Source organism: Saimiri boliviensis (assembly GCF_048565385.1).
Source record: "Saimiri boliviensis isolate mSaiBol1 chromosome 19 unlocalized genomic scaffold, mSaiBol1.pri SUPER_19_unloc_2, whole genome shotgun sequence".
In the NCBI taxonomy this organism is placed as follows: domain Eukaryota; kingdom Metazoa; phylum Chordata; class Mammalia; order Primates; family Cebidae; genus Saimiri; species Saimiri boliviensis.
The window spans coordinates 1,724,940-1,742,834 of NW_027412503.1; the positions used below are offsets into that span (position 1 = coordinate 1,724,940).

A 17,895-nucleotide genomic window follows, 5' to 3' on the forward strand; every position below is an offset into this window, starting at 1 on the left:
GCATAATATTCTTAGAGTGTGTAATAATAACTGTCTGGTCTACAGATGGTGGGAGGAATTTCCTAAAATGCTTTTGTTTGAGGTTTTCTGAAAAGTAATGAATGATTAGGATTTAGAGACATAATCAGCCACATAATTGGATCTACCCATCTAGATCAGACTTCAAGAGAAAACTAAGAGCTCTAATGAGTTCAGTAACTTAGATATTCAGCACTTTATTCTTCTACCCCAACTTAGTTTAAACAGGTGAGTAAAACACATTGTTTACAACACGAATGCCTTGGATAAATTATGTGAAATGCCAGAAACAAGACACAAAGAACCACATATTGTATCATTTGATTTGCACAAAATGTCTACAATGCACAAATCCATAAAGATCTTAGGTATATATACTTATTTGTAGCTCTAACTCTCACTATGCATATAAAAATAGAGACAATTATAAACAAGAGACAAGAATAACACAGAAGAGAGAATTCTCAGATTTTTCTCAAGAACAAAAACAAAGGTTCTCTAATAATTATATATATGGACTGCAATTCTTTCTTTTTCAGATATGGTTGAGCTTCCTTGAAGAGACTACATAGTTAAGTGTGTTGATTAATACCCTGCAATGGAGATTGTATTGCTTAGGTAGAGTATCTTTAAGGTCCCATGTAATTGTTTTAAAAGGTATAAACCTTAAAAACTATTTTGAGTTTGTTTCATTGTCTTTTAGCCACTCAATAATAAATTTTCTGTGTATTCTTTTCCCAGTGTCGTAGAGACTAGAAGCCCAGAACATCTATTTCTTCATAATTCCTGCCAGCAGAATTTTAGATTGTATTCCACAAATACAAGGCATTAACAAAAGCATTGGAGGGGATAACAGAAGCAAGTATCACTCCTGTTCACGTGGGTGCAGCAAAGAATCACATGGGACAGGACATGCATATGACAGACATAAGGTTTTGCTAGTGACTGTGGACATTGTCTATCAAAATACTCCCACTAGTGCTGCAGAAGTCTGAGAAAATCAATGACTACTTCCCATGTTAACTAAACAATTTTGATCTTCTAGAAGTCACTGGCAGATTTCCTTGGCTTTTTCTTCCTAAGATTTTCTATAAAACAGTTATTTTATAAGAGCTGTTTCTAGATTCCTTTATTAAATATCTTTCTGTTTGCTATAGCTACAGTGCTTTCTGTCTTCATGGTCATAGCAAGACTTGTTGAGAAAAAATGTGCAAATGACATACCAATAATACAACATGTTTATAAACAGCAACTTTTAATATAATATGCTATATTTTAATTTCTTATTGGTATCATCATTGATGCCATGCTCTACTTCACATGTCAAAAATATTTTAAATTGGCTATAAATATATATGCTTATATTTAATCTATGAGAAAAAAATGAAATCATTAGCTTAAGAGCATGAATTATTGTCACTTCTAGGAATCACTTAAGGAATAACCATAATAGATTGTTGTAATAATTATGTTTTTTTAATTCACAGGTAGCCTTACTGAAGCATATTCTGACTTTTATTTTCAATGGGCTAAACAAACAAAATTTTATGTCTTGATTTTCTCACTTTCAGTTTGTAATACATATTTAATTTCCATAGTCACTGGGTAACTATAACATGGAAAACACAATATTTCTAAAATTAGCTATTTGTGTTTAATATCATTCATTAAATAAAATGTAGTTTTTAAAAGAATTGCCTCTGATGGCAGTGGTGGCCTATCTGGAGCAGCCTCTGTGGGGGTGCCAGCTGCAGTGGGGGAGGCACAGCCAGGGATGCACACTCCATGGAGCCAGCGGGAGCCAGGAACAGGTGGGAAGCCTGCCCCCTGCTGAGTTGGTAAGGCAGAAGAGCTAGGCTCAGGGACACAGCTGCAGCTATCCAGCTGCAGCTCCAGACTCAGGATCCCTGCACTCTTGGGGACCAGGAAGCGCCTCTCCCCCAAGTGGCTCAGATGTCTCTGTTCTTACTCCCTGGACTCTGCCTTTCCCTTGGCACCTGCAATAATTTTGGAGGAAAGCTGTGGTCAAGCCCGAGTGCTGTTGCAACCCAGCCAGTTGTGCACATACTAAAGACAGCACTGACAATATCCCCCACCACTGCCTTGGTGTCTTCCAGATTTGGGGTGCCAAGGAGCACAGGAGGGAGACTGGAAGGGGCTAATGGCAGCTTGGCACAGGGTTGCAAGTTCTCCTCTGTGAAAACAGAGTGGTTGAGTTGTACTGAATGCAGATGGTGGCAGGCAGACAGGTTCTTGGGCACAAAGGGTGGGTCCCTGTTGAAACTCAACCTTCAAGCCAGGGATGGGTTACCAGTTCCAGGTGGAGTCTGTGGCTTGGAGTGAGAACTTATGGTGCTTTTTTTGGCTCATCCACGGCCACCTATTGATCAATCAGCACTCAATTCCTCCCTTCTGAGCATATAAAAACCCCAGACTCAGCCAGACTCACACAGACATCGGTACTACCAGCCGCAAGAAAGAGTTACTCACTTTAGATCTCTGGTGAGCTGTTTTGTTGCTCAGTGAAGCTTCTCTCTGTCATGCTCACCTTCCAGTTTTCCACTCATTCTACTTGGACGTTGAACAAAAACTCAGGACCTGCCAAATGATGGGACTGAAAGAGCTATAACACAAACGGGGATGAAACATGGCCCCTACTCATCACTAAAAGGAGAGAAGAGAGAAGAGCAGTGGCCCTTTTGGAAGCCTAGATCTAGGTGCTCCCCAAGCCAGGGCTGACACTCTTTGAGGCTCTGCAGTTTCTGGTGTCTCCAAGCTGCCTGGCACCCACAGTGGAAGATAATTTTAATACACCTGGTCCAGCCACAGCCTCACTGGGTGCCAGCACCTGTGCCAGGGCCTAGAGCTGCCCACTCTACCACAGCTGGCACACCTGGCTGTGAGCAGTGGCCAGAACCCACACTGGCTTACACACACCTCACTGCTCTATGCCTTGCTCACTCTTGGCAGGCACAGAATCTGAGCTGCTAGCATGAGCCAAGCACAGCCTGCTGGGCCTAGTGGATGGAACCAGCCCCGTGACCTGAAAAGAGCTCAAGCAAAGATGCTACCGGCCACAGATGGAAAGGTGGCTGGTTCTGAGCTGGAAAAGTGACACCCTAAGGATCCTGTGACCCTTCCATCATATTTTCTACTTTGAACTCGAGAAAAAATATGTAAAATTAAAAGTCCAGTATTAAAGGTAACTGATTCCATATTTCTGTTAATATCTACAACTGTTATTTAAAATCTGTTCTAAATTTTTAAATTATACCTTGACATTGTTCAATTTTATGTTTATAATTAGGATATGCTTTAAATTATTTACTTTGGCTTTCAAGGAAATTTAAATATTACACAGAAATGTGACACTAATAAAAAACAAATATGCTTTCAGAGTAGTTTGATTATTTAGGACACAGGACTATTTAATTATTCTAGTCTCCTAGATAGCAGCTCAATATATTTTTCATACTTTACTGCACCATTCTGTGATACATAAAATGTAAAACTAAAGATATATATTAAATTGTACCTGAGACTATTTTATTTCATTTGATGTATTAATAAAAATTCAGGTTAGTGTATACATGACTATTTTAAGCAACATGAATATGTTTCCATTGTTAATGTTTTTGCAATATAATACATAAGTTGTATAGTTCTCTATGTGTACAGATATAAGTTCAATGTGAGCATTAAATGTCAAATTGTATTTTATTTAACTCATATAATTAAATTTCATGGTAAGGTGTTGAGGTATTATCTGATGATAAATATTAAAATAAATATTAAAATATTAAACAATTTTCTTTGAAAAGTGTTTAAATAATTTTTAAAAATAGCATGCTCTTCTTGTCTGTAAATGCTATGGAAATTTAAAGTTATCTTTTTATGTCTAAATGTTCAAAGACCCTCAAATTAACAATCAATTTAAAATTTGTAGTTTTCTTGAAGGTTTTAGTAGCAGGCAACTTTTATAAAATGTAGAATGTGAATTGAAGATTTATGTGTCTGTAAAACTCATTATGGAAATAGGTTCAGAGTGTTCCATCAGAAAACAGCACCTGCTTTTGTTTAAGTTCTATTTTGTGAGAAAACAAATTTAATCTATTGCAGAACTAATCCAGTTACATGCATTTTGTGAAATATAATACATAAAAACAAATTATGGAAAATTTTGACTCAGATATTCCTGTTTCTGTAAAGCTTTGCCTTTCATTCTCAACCAAATATGTTGCTGATATCATGCTTATCAAAAAACATAATGTTTCATGAAGTTTGTATCTTAAAAAGAAACTTTACAATTGTTATTTTTTTTACTTTTATTTTGAAAAACATTTTATAAACTTAAGGAGATGATAATCTGAATGTAATTTACAGGATAATGCACCACATTAAAAGTAGAGGGAAGAAAGTGAAAAATATATTCAATAAACCAACTTGCAATTCTGGATTGTTCCTAAATATAGTAAGCTTTTGTAGCCAAATAAAAATTGATGGACATAACTTTTTTTAAATCAAACCCTACTCTATATAGAAATCTGAGGTTTTAGAGACTAGAGAAAACCATATATAACAGACAGAATTTTAAAGAATAAATGAGACATTTTCTTTGCGTGGCCTGAGCTATATTTAGTGTTTAAAATATGCATATGTAATATTATCTCTTAAATTATTAATTTGCACATAGACATATACATTATACAAAAATAGGTTCAAATGTTTTTCTCAATTTAAATGAAGGACTTTTTAGGGCTAGAATAATATTTTAGATTAAATCATTGATATCTTTCTAATGACAACATGTCATACTGGTTCATTTTTAGCGTTTTGCAAACATGTTCTTTTAAAATTTTCCAAATGCACATATGAAGTAGAGATTACAATGAACCTCCATGCAACAATTTCCCAACTATCAGTGCTTTCTTCTGTAGTAACAGATGATCTACTAATCTCATCTTAACATCTATATTAGCTTTGACATTGATTCTGAAACCACAATGTGGGATAAAGTTTCCATCTCAGTTTTGAAGCAGATGAGAAAAGCATGGCCAAACCACAATGAAGCTCTTCAAGTTTCTCTGCAAAATGGTACAAATCAATTTTTCTTACTTTTTTTGGCCAAAGCCGGTTGCCAAAGGTGGCCAGGTTCAGCTCAGTAGGCGTGGAAGTCTTCTCCCTCAGTGAAGCACTGCAAGTCCTGTGGCAATGGTTGGGATGTATTAATTATTTTCCAGGGAGCATAGTGAATAAATTATAAATTTGTCAGTTGACTTGAACAAGAGTAACGTTATTTTTTGGAGTCTTCCTATCCAAGGGTATAGCATTTATTTTCAATTTGTTCAAATCCACTTTGTGTGTCTTGGGAAGTTTTCTTACTTATGTAGCAAAACAACAACAACAACAACAACAACAACAACAAAAATGCTTTTGTTACATATACTGTTTAGATAACTTCTCATTATTATTATTATTATTATTATTATTATTATTATTATTTTGTTTTTTTGAGACAGAGTTTCACTCTTGTTACCCAGGCTGGAGTGCAATGGCATGATCTCGGCTCACTGAAACCTCTGCCTCCTGGGTTTAAGTAATTCTCCTGCCTCAGCCTCCCGAGTAGCTGGGACTACAGGCTGTGCCACCATGCCCAGCTAATTTTTGTATTTTTAGTAGAGATGGGTTTTTACCATGTTGACCAGGATGATCTTGATCTCTTGACCTCGTGATCCACCCGCCTCAGCCTCCCAAAGTGCTGGGATTATAGGCATGAGCCACTGCACCTGGCCTCCTTTTTATTATGTCAGATAGAACTTATGATTGTCTTTTGAATTTAAACCATTTTTATTTTATTGTTTTTATTAACTTAATTGCAGCAGATTTTTTATAAACAACAAGCAGTGTGAGAGGCAATATAAAATGTGCAAATAAGTAAATATGTGTTCATGTTCTTAAGCAGCTCATAATTACAAAAGACATAAGATATATCTAGTTAGTGACACTTTTAATACTACTTAAAATAGTAGGTAACAAATATATAAAATGGTTTGACTATGAATGTGATTGATTTAGACATATGTTCCTCTGTGGAGCAATGTATTTAATTGAGCTAAGTAGATTAACAGTGTGTGGCTCTTTATTATTCCCTAAATACCTCTCATGAACTACAAAATAGTATTCAATAATATAAATACATATGTGAAAAAACATTTTTCTGACCAGTGGCATACTTACAGAGTTTTAAATAAATATGGGATATATGGGATATATACAGGATGCTGTGGAAAAATAAAAATTTGATTAAATTATTTTGTCATCGAGGCTAAAGTTTAGTGCTAAATATTTTATTTTAAATTATCTGAAGATAAGAATTTAATAATATTGGACACTGTTAGAGTAGATCTCAATCATTGGCACTAAAATACTTACCTCTGTCTGCTGAACTCTGAAATCTTACCAGTATTACTTTTCTTGTAAGGTACAGCTTAGGGAAGATTGGCCCCATTGCCATGCAAAGAGAGGTAAAGTGAGATTCTACTCAAAGCAACCTTGAATTTGAAACTGGGTCTTCCACTGTTTCAAAGCTGAACTGTAGGTCCAAATGTGTACATATTTGGACATCATTATCTTCATCAGAATCCTCAGGCATGTGTCCTCAAGGGCTTGTATGTCGGCAGTACTCAGTATAAAGTTATTTCTCATTATGGCAAATAATAATTAATTTGCCAGTAATAATAATTCATTATCAAGATAAAGTTATTTATCATTATGGCAAGGACAAATTTAGAAGACTTACTAAATTTACTTCTTTGTTTCCCCAGCTGGAAACAGTCAATAGCTACTGATATCACCAGTGTGATACCTTGGCTGAGTACCTTGGCTGTGTTAACTGCTTTGACTCAACATGCAGCAGAGGTATTGGTGTACTGCACCTCGAGATGCTGAAATATGGCTGAAGTCCAGGGTCTCTGGCCTAGGCCATCCACTGAGGTCATCCCATGCGGCATCAGCCACTGGTTCCGATGAACCCACCATCACTACACTTCTCATCAATCACCAGTCACTAGACTGAGAATTGTGTGAAAGCTGGGATCCTATTTTACTCACCTCTGTGATCACGGTTCTTAGCTAAGGGCCCAGCACAGAGAGGCCTCTCAGCAGTGTTCATCCATGACTGAATAAAATTGATTAGAAACCTCCGACTCTTTCACCTACATTTCTGTTCCCTATGTCTTGTGAGGATGCTCTTTCTCTCAGAAGGCTGCAAATCCCCTTCCCTAAAGAGGCGCCTGCCCTACACCATCGCGGCCCCAGGATCCTCTCCTGTGGGAGCTTGAAGGAAGACAAGCCTGTTCTGAATTTTTTTTGTTTTTGGAGGTGGAGTGTCGCTCTAGTTACCCAGGCTGGAGTGCAATGGCATGATCTCAGCTCACTGCAACCTCTGCCTCCTGGGTTCAAGCAATTCTCCTGCCTCAGCCTCCCGAGTAGCTGGGACTACAGGCGCACACCACAATACCCAGCTAATTTTTTTGTATTTTCAGTAGAAATGGTCTACCATTTCATGTTGACCAGGATAGTCTCAATCTCTTGATCTTGTGATCCACCCACCTCGGCCTCACAAAGTGCTCAGATTATAGGCGTGAGCCACTGCACCCAGCCAATCTGAAAATGTTCTCTTACACCTCCCCCTGTCATTAGGAGCAATGTCCTCTGACATACCCTCCCATCTTCCAGGCTGCCACAACACCTCAGTTGGGTAGAACTACCGTATCTTGTTGAAATGATCTGTGTGTGTTCTTCCACTCACTGGCTTGTGTTTTTTTAGAGACATTAAATACTTGAATCACCAGTGCTTAGCCAATATAAAGAAAAGTAAATAATAAATATTTATGGGAAACTTCCCTCAACTGAAGATGCAGAAGAATAGTATAAGTATCACTGTTTCATATACAAGCAAGGGACACTTACTCTGGCACCTGACCCAGGACAGAGCTGTTTGATTAAGAATGAACATCTCCAACCTTTCTCCAAGCACGGTTATTCCCTCTAACCCACACTGACCTGAAGAGCATCCACTGCTACGGCAGCCCCGAGGTCGAGGCTCCTGGGTCTGGGGTGGGGGCTCACGGTCACATCCTCCCGCTCCTGGAGTTGAAGCTGCCCCTCACTATAAACCAGCTCTCATCTACCCTATGCCTCTGGCCAGAGGCAGGAGATTCCCGTGGAGTAAGTTTCCCAGTCCCCACTGCTCAGCTCATGCTGCTCCTTGAGAATTTAAATGATCACAGGCAGTGCCCATTTCCCTTCAGGCTTCTGTCCCAGTTTTCCCTTATTCTCCCATTCTTTGGTTTTCATCTACCAATGGCTTGTCCTTTGGGGATTATTCTCATCCCCTAAACCTGCTGAGTTTCTTTATTCCACCTGTTCCCTGATCTCTGGGATTCCAGTGTGTAGACTCAGCTCAGCCTTCTGCAGGAGACACACAGAGTCAGGTCTCAGCTGAAGGTCCCAGGCAGTATTGAAAACCATCTCAATTCCTCAGAGATGCAGAGAAAACAGAGCAGGAAGTGACCTCGGAGAGGTACAAAAAGCCCCTACAATGCCGATGAGGAACCTGAAGCCCAGAAAGACTGAGACTCTCCCAGGCTCCCTCCCTCACCACTTGGTGGCAGCAGATCCCACACAAGCCTTGGCCTCAGCCTCCCTGCGCAGAGCAGGTAACTCACCCTCCAGAAGCTCACTGCTGCCTTTCAGAAACTTTAGATGAAAAACAGCAATGTCCACGGTGAAAACAAAAAGAGTAAAAGCCCCTTTCTTTGGACAAACCCTTTATCACAGTTCTATAGTCCTGGTGTTTATACTCGGTCAGCTGTCATTCACTAGCTGCTAGATTGGGGCAGGGAGCACGTAGGATTGAATAGCGTTTCACACAACCCTGCTTTCCCGGCCTGGGATCTCAGCTCCTCCATTCTTCTTCAAAAACTTTCTTCTGCTCTAACTGCTGGAGAGTCCAGGCCCTCATGTGAGTCATTTCTCCATGAAGATCCCTGTTATTTTCTTCCTCTCCTGGAGATAGAGAGGGCAGAGATTGGTTCTGGGACTCCACAGTCTTAGGTTTTCTCCTAAGCCAGCCAGGGCAGCTGAAAGGAATCATGACTGCGAGAGATCAGGACAGTGAAGAGGAGCACGGGCTCACAAGGACAGCCCCTCGTGGAGATGGTCAGGACTGTGACACAGGCAATATCTGACCAATTCTGCTGGGATGATGCAACAAGGATTAAGTGGAGGATGCCGCCACGAGGAGAAAGGGGAAGAACCAAAAGAGTGGGGGAAGAAGAAAAATAAAATGTTTTCAATAACAATAGAAAAATATGCAGAGCCCAGAGACAAAGCCCCCTGTCACGGAGGGTTAGTTCCAGGCTGAGGAGCCCAATCAAGAAATTCCTGCTGGACTTTGCTCAGCCCCATTTCAAAATGGTTTTGGATCAGTGACTTTGTTCCCTCCACTTTCCCTCTTTTTGAACAAGAATCACTAGCGTCGTTACTCTGTGACTGTCCCACCAGTGCACATTGAGGACAGATAAGCTGTTGGTTCAGTTTCACAGGTCAACAGAGGTAAGGGAATTATATCAAGGATCTGTATTTGGGCCAGGCACGGTGGCTCATGCCTGTAATCCTAGCACTTTGAGAGGCCTAGGGGGATGGATCCCCTGAGGTCAGGAGTTTCAGACTAGCCTGGTTAACAGGGCAAAACCCCTTCTCTACTAAAAATACAAAACAATTAGCTGAATCCAGTGGTGCATGCCTGTAATCTCAGCTACTCAAGAGGCTGAGGCAGGAGAATCGCTTGAACCCAGGAGGCAGAAGTTGCAGTAAGCCAAGATCACACCCCTGCACTCCAGCATGGGTCACAGACCAAGACTCACTTTCAAAAAAAAAAAAAAAACAAAAAAGAATCCGTACTTAATGGACACCCTCAGAAGCCTCATTCACACTTGGTGTAGATGATTTAAATGAGATTTTAAACTTTTGATCAGATTAGAGCTACATGACATTTTTCACTTTGAACTAATGCATTCATAACACGAAACTTGGAAACCTTAGGTGAAAGGGTGAATGTATTTTGCATCTGTGAGGGATGTGAATGTCTGGGGAATAGAAGTTAAACTGTGATAGGCAGAATTTCTAAAATGGTCTCCAAACATGCTGTACCCTTATCTCTGGAACCTGTTAAGCTGATAAGACATTCCTGTGATTACATTGTTACATGGCAGTCATATGACTTTAAAGAGTGATATGGTTTGGCTCTGTGTCCCCACCGAAATCTCATGTTGAATTATAATCCTGAGTGTTAGAGGTGGGACCTGGCAGGAGGTTATTGGATCATGGGGAAGGTTTCTAATGGCTCAGCACCATCCCCCAAGTGCCATTGCATGAGAGTTTCCATGAGATCTAGTTGCTTAAAAGTATGTAGCACTTCCCCCCACTCCTCTCTCTCTCTCTCCCCCATTGGCCATGTGAAGATCGTGCCTGCTTCCACTTCCACCATGACTGTAAGTTTCCTGAGGCCTCCCCAGAAGCAGAAGCCTGCACAGCCCAAAGAACCATGATCTGATTAGACTTCTTTCTTTATAAATCACCCAGGTCATTAATTATACACTGCAAGAACAGACTAATACAAAGGCTGTGCTTTCCTGAGTGCACCAGATCTAATCACATCACTCCCTCAGTGTCAGAGATTTCTCTAGTGGGTAGGAAAAGAAAAAGTCAGAGAGAGGATAGGAGCTGCAGAAGAATTCCATGGGCTGTTGTTGGTTGGAAGATGGGAAAAGTGAGAAAGAATGCAGGTGGCCTCTGGAGTCAGGGTGTCTCCTGGCTGAGAGCCAGGAGCACTGAAAAAGGGATCTCAGTCCTCCACCCACAAGAAGAGGAATTCTGCCGATACATCTGTAGTAAACTTGGAAGCCTGATCTCTGGATGAAAAACACAAGGCAGCCCATAACTGGATTTCAGCCTCCTAAGACCCTGATCAGAGAACCCAATCTTTCCTGATTTCTGTGGTTTCAAACCACTAACTTGTTATAATGCGTTAATAGGTAGCAACAGAAAACTAGTTACAGGTGCCTATCTGTACTCTTTTTATATTTTCACATACATGTATGCTAATCCCTATAGGCACAAAAAAGAAAAAAAAAAAGCAAGGGACTACATTAAAATGTTATACTTACCTTTGTGGGAGTACTGTAAGGGCTGTTTCAGAGCCCGTGCAACTAGAAGAAGATAATGAAGGGCATTTCAGGCAGGTGAGAAGTGTCTTTTCCATGTTACCAATCCAAATTCTGAAAGAAAAAAAGATGGTAAAATATTTAACTCCCAGCCAGGTATGGTGGCTCATGCATGTAATTCCAGTATTTTGGGAGGCTAAGGTGCGTGGATCACCTGAGGTTTGTAGTTGGAGAGCAGCCTGACCAACATGGAGAAACTCTTTGTCTACTAAAAATACAAAATTTGCCGGGCGTGGTGCTGCATGCCTGTAATCCCAGCCAACTCAAAAGGCTGAGGCACAAGAATCACTTGCACCCTAGAGGTAGAAGTTGCAGTTAGCTGAGATTGCACATAGCACTCCAGCATGAAGGCTCATGCCTCCAATCCCAACACTTTGGGAGGCTGAGGAGGGCAGATCACCTGAGGTTGGGAGTTCAAGACCAGCCTTACCGATATGGAGAAACCCTGTCTCCACTAAAAATAGAAAATTAGCTTGGCATGGTGCTGCATGCCTGTAATCCCAGGTACTCAGGAGGCTGAGGCAGGAGCATTGCTTGAACCCAGGAGGCAGAGGTTGCAGTGAGCTGAGATCATGCCATTGCACTCCAGCCAGCACAACAAGAGTGAAACTCCGGCTCAAAAACAAACAAATGTAACTCTGCATAACATTATCTGCAAATTCATCATCTACATTTCTAATAGAAGGATTTTTTTTTTTTTTTTTTTTTAGCGCTTTCACTTGTGCCCACTGGACAAGGTTTGATTGCAACTATCTGCTACCAGCATAGACGAACCAATTCAAGGAGAGCAATAAATGAGACTAACTACTAAGTTCCCATAAAGAAAGTCCTTAAGAATAAAATATTTCCTCTAGTTGACACAAGATTAAGACAATGGTCCATTACATAAAATCCCAATCTAATAAAAGCTGAAATGTAATGTTGTCTGTTTCCCAAATTTTAATTTTGTTCAGGCTCTGTCATGGTGACCAGAGATTGGAAAATGACTGCAAAGAGCCTCTGGGGAATCTGGGGAGGGAAGAAAGGTAGTCTGTATTCTAAGAGGGGACTGAGGTGATGGCTACAAAATTCTACATATCTACGGAAATTATTCAATTCTACATTTGTGATTACTGACTTTCATTACAAGTAACTTGTTCAATAAAATTTCTGGTTTCTACTCCAACCTGCAAGGAGCCAGGAGGTCACCACTTGTCCTTACAACTAGAAAAAAGCTGAACAAACTGAAAATTATCAAATCTTATTAGCGGGCCTAGAAGAGAGGTCACAGGGCAAATTGCCATGCTGAAAACAAGACAGACAGGCAAATACAAGGAACAGAAGCTGCTGAAGCCAGCACTTAAATGGTACTGACAGATTACTAGAAACTGAGGGTGGCCTGCCTTGAGCATTCAAAACTCCTTGGGGCCCAGATTTAGTGGGGATCTCACATTTTTCTAAGTTTTATCACCTGGAGCCCAACCAGGTTCTCATAGTAAAGATCAGAAGAAAAATGCCCACAGAACTGACACTGCCGACTTCAGCACTAATTATAAAGCTACAGTAACCAAACAGTGTGGAAATTGGTGAAGAAAGAAAAAAAGCAGACAAATAGGTCACTAGAAAAGAATACAGAGCTCGGAAATAGACTAACCTTTGAGAAAGGCACAAAGGCAATTTAACAGGCAAAGGATAGTCTTTTCAACAAATGGTGCTAGAATGACTAGATATTCACATGTAAAAAATAAATAAATCTAGACACAGATTTTACACCTTTCACAAAATGGATCTTACACTTCAATGCAAGGTACAAAACTGTAAGACTCCTAGAGGATAACATAGGGGAACATCTAGGTGACCTTGGGTATAGTGATGACTTCTCAGATACAGTGTCAAAAGCACAACCCAGGAAAGAAAAAATTGATCAGTTGGACTTCATTAAAATTAAAAACTTCTGCTCTGGGAAAGACATTGTTAAGAAAATGAATAAACAAGTGATAAACTGGGAAAAAATATTGGCAAAATACAGCTCTGATGAAAGACTGGTGTCCAAAATACATAAAGGACTCTTAAAACTCAATAATAATAAAGCAAACAACCCAATTTAAAAATGGGCAGAAGATCTGGATACTCCACCTGAAAAGACATATGGATGGCAAATAAGCATATGAAAAAGATGCTCAAAATCATGTGTCACTAGGAAATTGCATATTAAACCAAAGAGATGCCACTACACTATAATATATACCTAATAGAATGGCTCAAATCCAAACAAGTGACAATACCAAAGGCTGCCAAAGTTGCAGAGCAGCGGGAACTCTCATTCACTGCTAGTGGAAATGCCAAATGCTAGTCACTTTGGAAAACAGTTTGGCAGGTGTTTTTGTTTTGTTTTGTTTTGTTTTTGCTTTTGTTTTTTGCAAAGCTAAAAATAGCCTTGCCACATAATCCTGCAAATAGCAGTTTTAGGTATTTACCACAGTAATGTGAAAACATGTTCACTCAAAAACTTGCATCCAGGTATTTACAACAGTTTTCTCATACTTGTCAAAAACTGGAAATAACCAAAATGTCCTTTACTAAGTTAATGGCTAAACAAACTGTGGTATATCTGTGCAACACAATATGATTCCGTTATAAAAAGAAATGAGCTATCAGGCCATGAAATGACATGGAGGAACTTTAAATACATAATGCTAGGAAGAAACGAGTCTAAAAACTCTACATACTGTATGATTCCAACACTAGGACATTCCAGGAGAGTCAAAATGGTAGAGATAGTAAAATGATCAGTGATTGCCAAACGTGGAGGAGGGATGAATTGGTTGAACACAAGGAGGGTTTCAGTAGTGAAACTCTTCTGTGTGATACTGTACTGAGGATTCATGACACTAGGTAATTGTGAAAACCCACAGAACTATAAAACTCAAAGAATGAACCCTAACGTAAACTATGGAGTTTAATTAATAATAACATACCAATATTGATTGATCAATTGTAAACATCTATCACACTAATGCAAGATACTAATGATAGAGGAAATTGTGTTCCAGAGGACAAGAGAGAATAGGGGAATTCCCTGTGCTATCAGCTCAATTTATCTGTAAACCTAAAAGTACTCTAAAAAATAATATCTATTAAATTTTATTAAAATTCTGACATGACAGCCTCAAATCAAAATGTTGGTGGCATCCTGTTACTGTGTGGTTAATAATGGGCATTGGGGTGGATCAACCTGGAGTCAGAACGGTCAGAGATAGCAATGCCTGTGCCTTCAACCTCTGGCTCTGCGGGTGTCCCTGGAATCCAGAGAGCAGATCAGTTGGCTTGAGACAGCCTCAGTGCTCCAGATAGTGCAGGCTTCTGGTAAGGACAGGGAAAAATCATCTCAGGGCAGTAATATGGCTGATATAGATTTTATTTTGGACGTGGGTGAATCTTGAAGTCTAAAAAGTATTTAACTTAGAAGACAGATACTCTCTGCTCATGATGTTAAGAACAAATTTAGAATTGTTGTTAAACTTACATCTTTATTTCCCTAGCTGGCCAGGACCTCATCAGTAGCTACTGATGTCACTAGTGTCCTCTGATCACCTTGGCAGTGATAACTGTTTTGACCCAACAGAAAACTGAGGTATTGCTTGTACCTAAGATGCTGACACCTGGCAGAAATCCAGGGTCACTGTCCCAGAGCAAGTCAGCCAGCTGTTGATTAACAACCAGAAGGGGGACCCGGTCATCCACTGAGGTCATCTCCATGCAGCATGAGCCACTTGCTCTAATGAAGCCACCATCACTACATTTCTCATAACTCGCTATTCACTAGACTGAGAGTTCTGTGAAAGCTGAGATCATATCTACTCATCTCTGTGTTCATGATTCCCAGCTTAGGGTCTGGCACTAAGGAAGGTCTCAGCAGTGTTCACTGAAGATAGGATAAAACTGACTATAGATATCCAATCCAATCACCAACAATCCTCTCCAAAATGTCCTACCAGGGATGCTATAATTTCTCCCAAGATGCAGCAAGCCCCCTTCCTACACCTGTAGACCCCTGCTCTACACCAGTCACATCCCAGGATCTTCTGTGGGACACTGGAGGAAAAACGGGACTACTCTGAAGAATTCCTCTTATGGTTCCCCTTGTCATTAGGAGCTATGTCTTCACCTACACTCCCATCCTCTGGGCTGCCATGACACACCACTTTCAGAGAACTACTATATTTTCTTGAAATCATGTCATTGTGTTCTTTCTCTCATGAGCTTGAGTTGCTTGGGGAAACACTACTATTTGAACCCCAAGTACACCCAGTAAATACTCATATCATATAGAGACCTTCCTCAACTGAAAGTGCAGAGGAATAGTGTATCACTGCTTCATATACTGGCAAGAAATAATTACTCTGGCACCTGACCTAGGGCAGAGCTGTTTAATGTAAGAATAGACATCTCCAACCCTTCTCCAAGCATGGTTCTTCTCTAACCCACACTGACCTGAACAGCATCCACTGCTATGGCAGCCCGGAGGTCGAGGCTCCTAGGTCTGGGGTGGGGCTCAGGGTCAAATCCTCCCCCTCTTGGAGTTGGTGCTGCCTCTCACTATAAACCAGCTCTGATCCCCCCTTTGGCTCTTCCTCACCAGGGTCAGAAGACTCCTGTGGATTAAGTGTCTTGCCCAGTCCCCGCTGCTCAGCTTGCGCTGCCCCTCGACTGGTTGAATGATCACAGGCCCATTGCCCATTCCCCTGAGGCTTCTGGCCCAGTTTGTCCTTATTCTCCCCTGCTTTGTTTCTCACCTGTTCTAGCGCTGACTTGTCCTTTACAGGTTCTTCTCTTTTCCAAAACCTGCTGACTTTCTTCCATCTGTTCCCTCAGTTCTCAGCTTCCCAGGTGTGAACTCAGCTCAGGCTCTGAAGGAGAATCACAGGGGCCAGAGTCAGGAGTCAGACCCAGAGAGGTCAGAGGCAGGTTAGAGGTCCAGGCAGTGTTAAAGACCATCTCAGTCCCTCAAGGACTCAGAGAAAACTAAGCAGGAAGGGACCTCAGAGAGGTACAATTAGCACCTACTTTACTGATGAGAAAACTCAAGTCCAGAAAGACTAAGACTCTCCCAGGTTCCCTCATCACCCAGTGGCAGCAGATATACCACGAAAGCCTTGGCCTCACCCTCCCTGTGCAAAGCAGGTAACTCATCCTCCAGAAACTCGCTGCTGCCTTTCAGAAAACTTTAGATCAAATACAGCAATTTCACCTTGCAAACAGAGTAAAAGGGTCTTTCCTTGGACAATTCTTTATCATAGTTCTATAGGCCTATTACTTACTCCCAGTCCGTTGTCATTCACTGGCTAGCAGTTTGGGGCAGGGAGCATGTGAGGATTAAACAGTGGTTAACACAACCCTGCTTTCCCAGTCTGGGCATTCAGCTACTCCATGCTTCCTCAGGGAGTTTCCTCTGCTGTAACTGCTGGAGAGTCCAGGCCCTCATGTGGGTCATTTCTCCATGAAGATCCCTGTTATATTCTTCCTCTCCTGGAGATAGAGAGGGCAGAGAATGGCTCTGGGACTCCATAGTCTTAGGTTTTCTCCTGAGCTAGCCAGATCAGCTGAAAGCAATCATGACTGAGAGAGGTTAGGACAGTGAAGACGATCTCAGAGGAGCATGGGCTCACAAGGACAGCCCCTCGTGGAGACAGTCAGGACCGTGACACGGGCACTATCTGACCAATTCTGCTGGGGGCGATGGACCAAGGATTAAGCAGAGGATGCTGCCATGAGGAGAAAGGGGAAGAACCAAAGGAGTTGGGGGAAATAAGATAGACAATAATGGTTTCAAGAAATGCAGAGCAAAGATCCCAGAAGCAAAGTCCCACAGGATGGAGGGTCAGTCTCAGGCTGTGGATCCTACTTAAGTACCTCCTGCTGGATTTTGCCCAGCTCCATTTCCAAACTATTTTGGATTGGTGACTTTTTTCTCCCTTCCATGTTCCTTCTTTTTGAACTAGAATCACTGTAATTGTTATTCTGTGCCTGTCCCGCCATTCCACATTAGGAGCAGATAAGCAGTTTGTTCAGTTTCACAGGTCGACAGACGTAAGGCAATTATGTCAATAATCTGTACTTAATGGACACCCTCAGAAGCCTCATTGACACCTGGTGTGGATGTTTTAGATAAGATTTTAAACTTTGGATCTGATGTGGCCTATGTGACATTTTTCATGTTGAACTAATGCTTTAATGACATGAAATTTGGAAACTTTAGAGGAGAGGATGAATGTATTTTGCAGATGGGGGAATGTGAGTGTCCAACTGTGGTAGATGGAATTTCTGAAACGGTCCCCAAACATGCCATACCCTTGTCTCTGAAGCCTGTTAAGGTGATGAGACACCACTCCTGTGATTATGTTTTTATGTGACAGTTACATGACCTGAAGATGATGAGGTTACCTGCATGAAGTGGATTGAATCACATCACTCCATACATGACAGAGCTTTCTGTGGCTGGTTGGAGAAGATGAAGTCAGAGAAGGAAGGAGCTTGAGAAGGACTCCATGAGTTGTGATTGACTGAAAGATAGAAAAGACAGGTAAAGAGGAAAGCAGGTGGCATCTGA

At 40.9% G+C, this 17,895-nt stretch overlaps 1 long non-coding RNA gene across 2 annotated transcripts; it reads right to left on the reverse strand.

The window, feature by feature from the left end:
- Positions 1–1,876: 1,876 nt before the first annotated feature.
- LOC141583258 (uncharacterized) lies at positions 1,877–16,800 on the reverse strand. 2 transcript variants are annotated; one of them, XR_012515944.1, is made up of 5 exons: positions 16,607–16,800; positions 16,082–16,195; positions 11,250–11,360; positions 5,134–5,221; positions 1,877–2,616 (listed from the first exon to the last, which is right to left on the reverse strand). It is a non-coding gene; the product is annotated as an uncharacterized LOC141583258 (long non-coding RNA). The 2 variants fall into 2 exon arrangements; XR_012515943.1 differs by lacking the exon at positions 1,877–2,616 and having other exon boundaries at positions 4,072–5,221; positions 16,607–16,796.
- Positions 16,801–17,895: the final 1,095 nt, after the last annotated feature.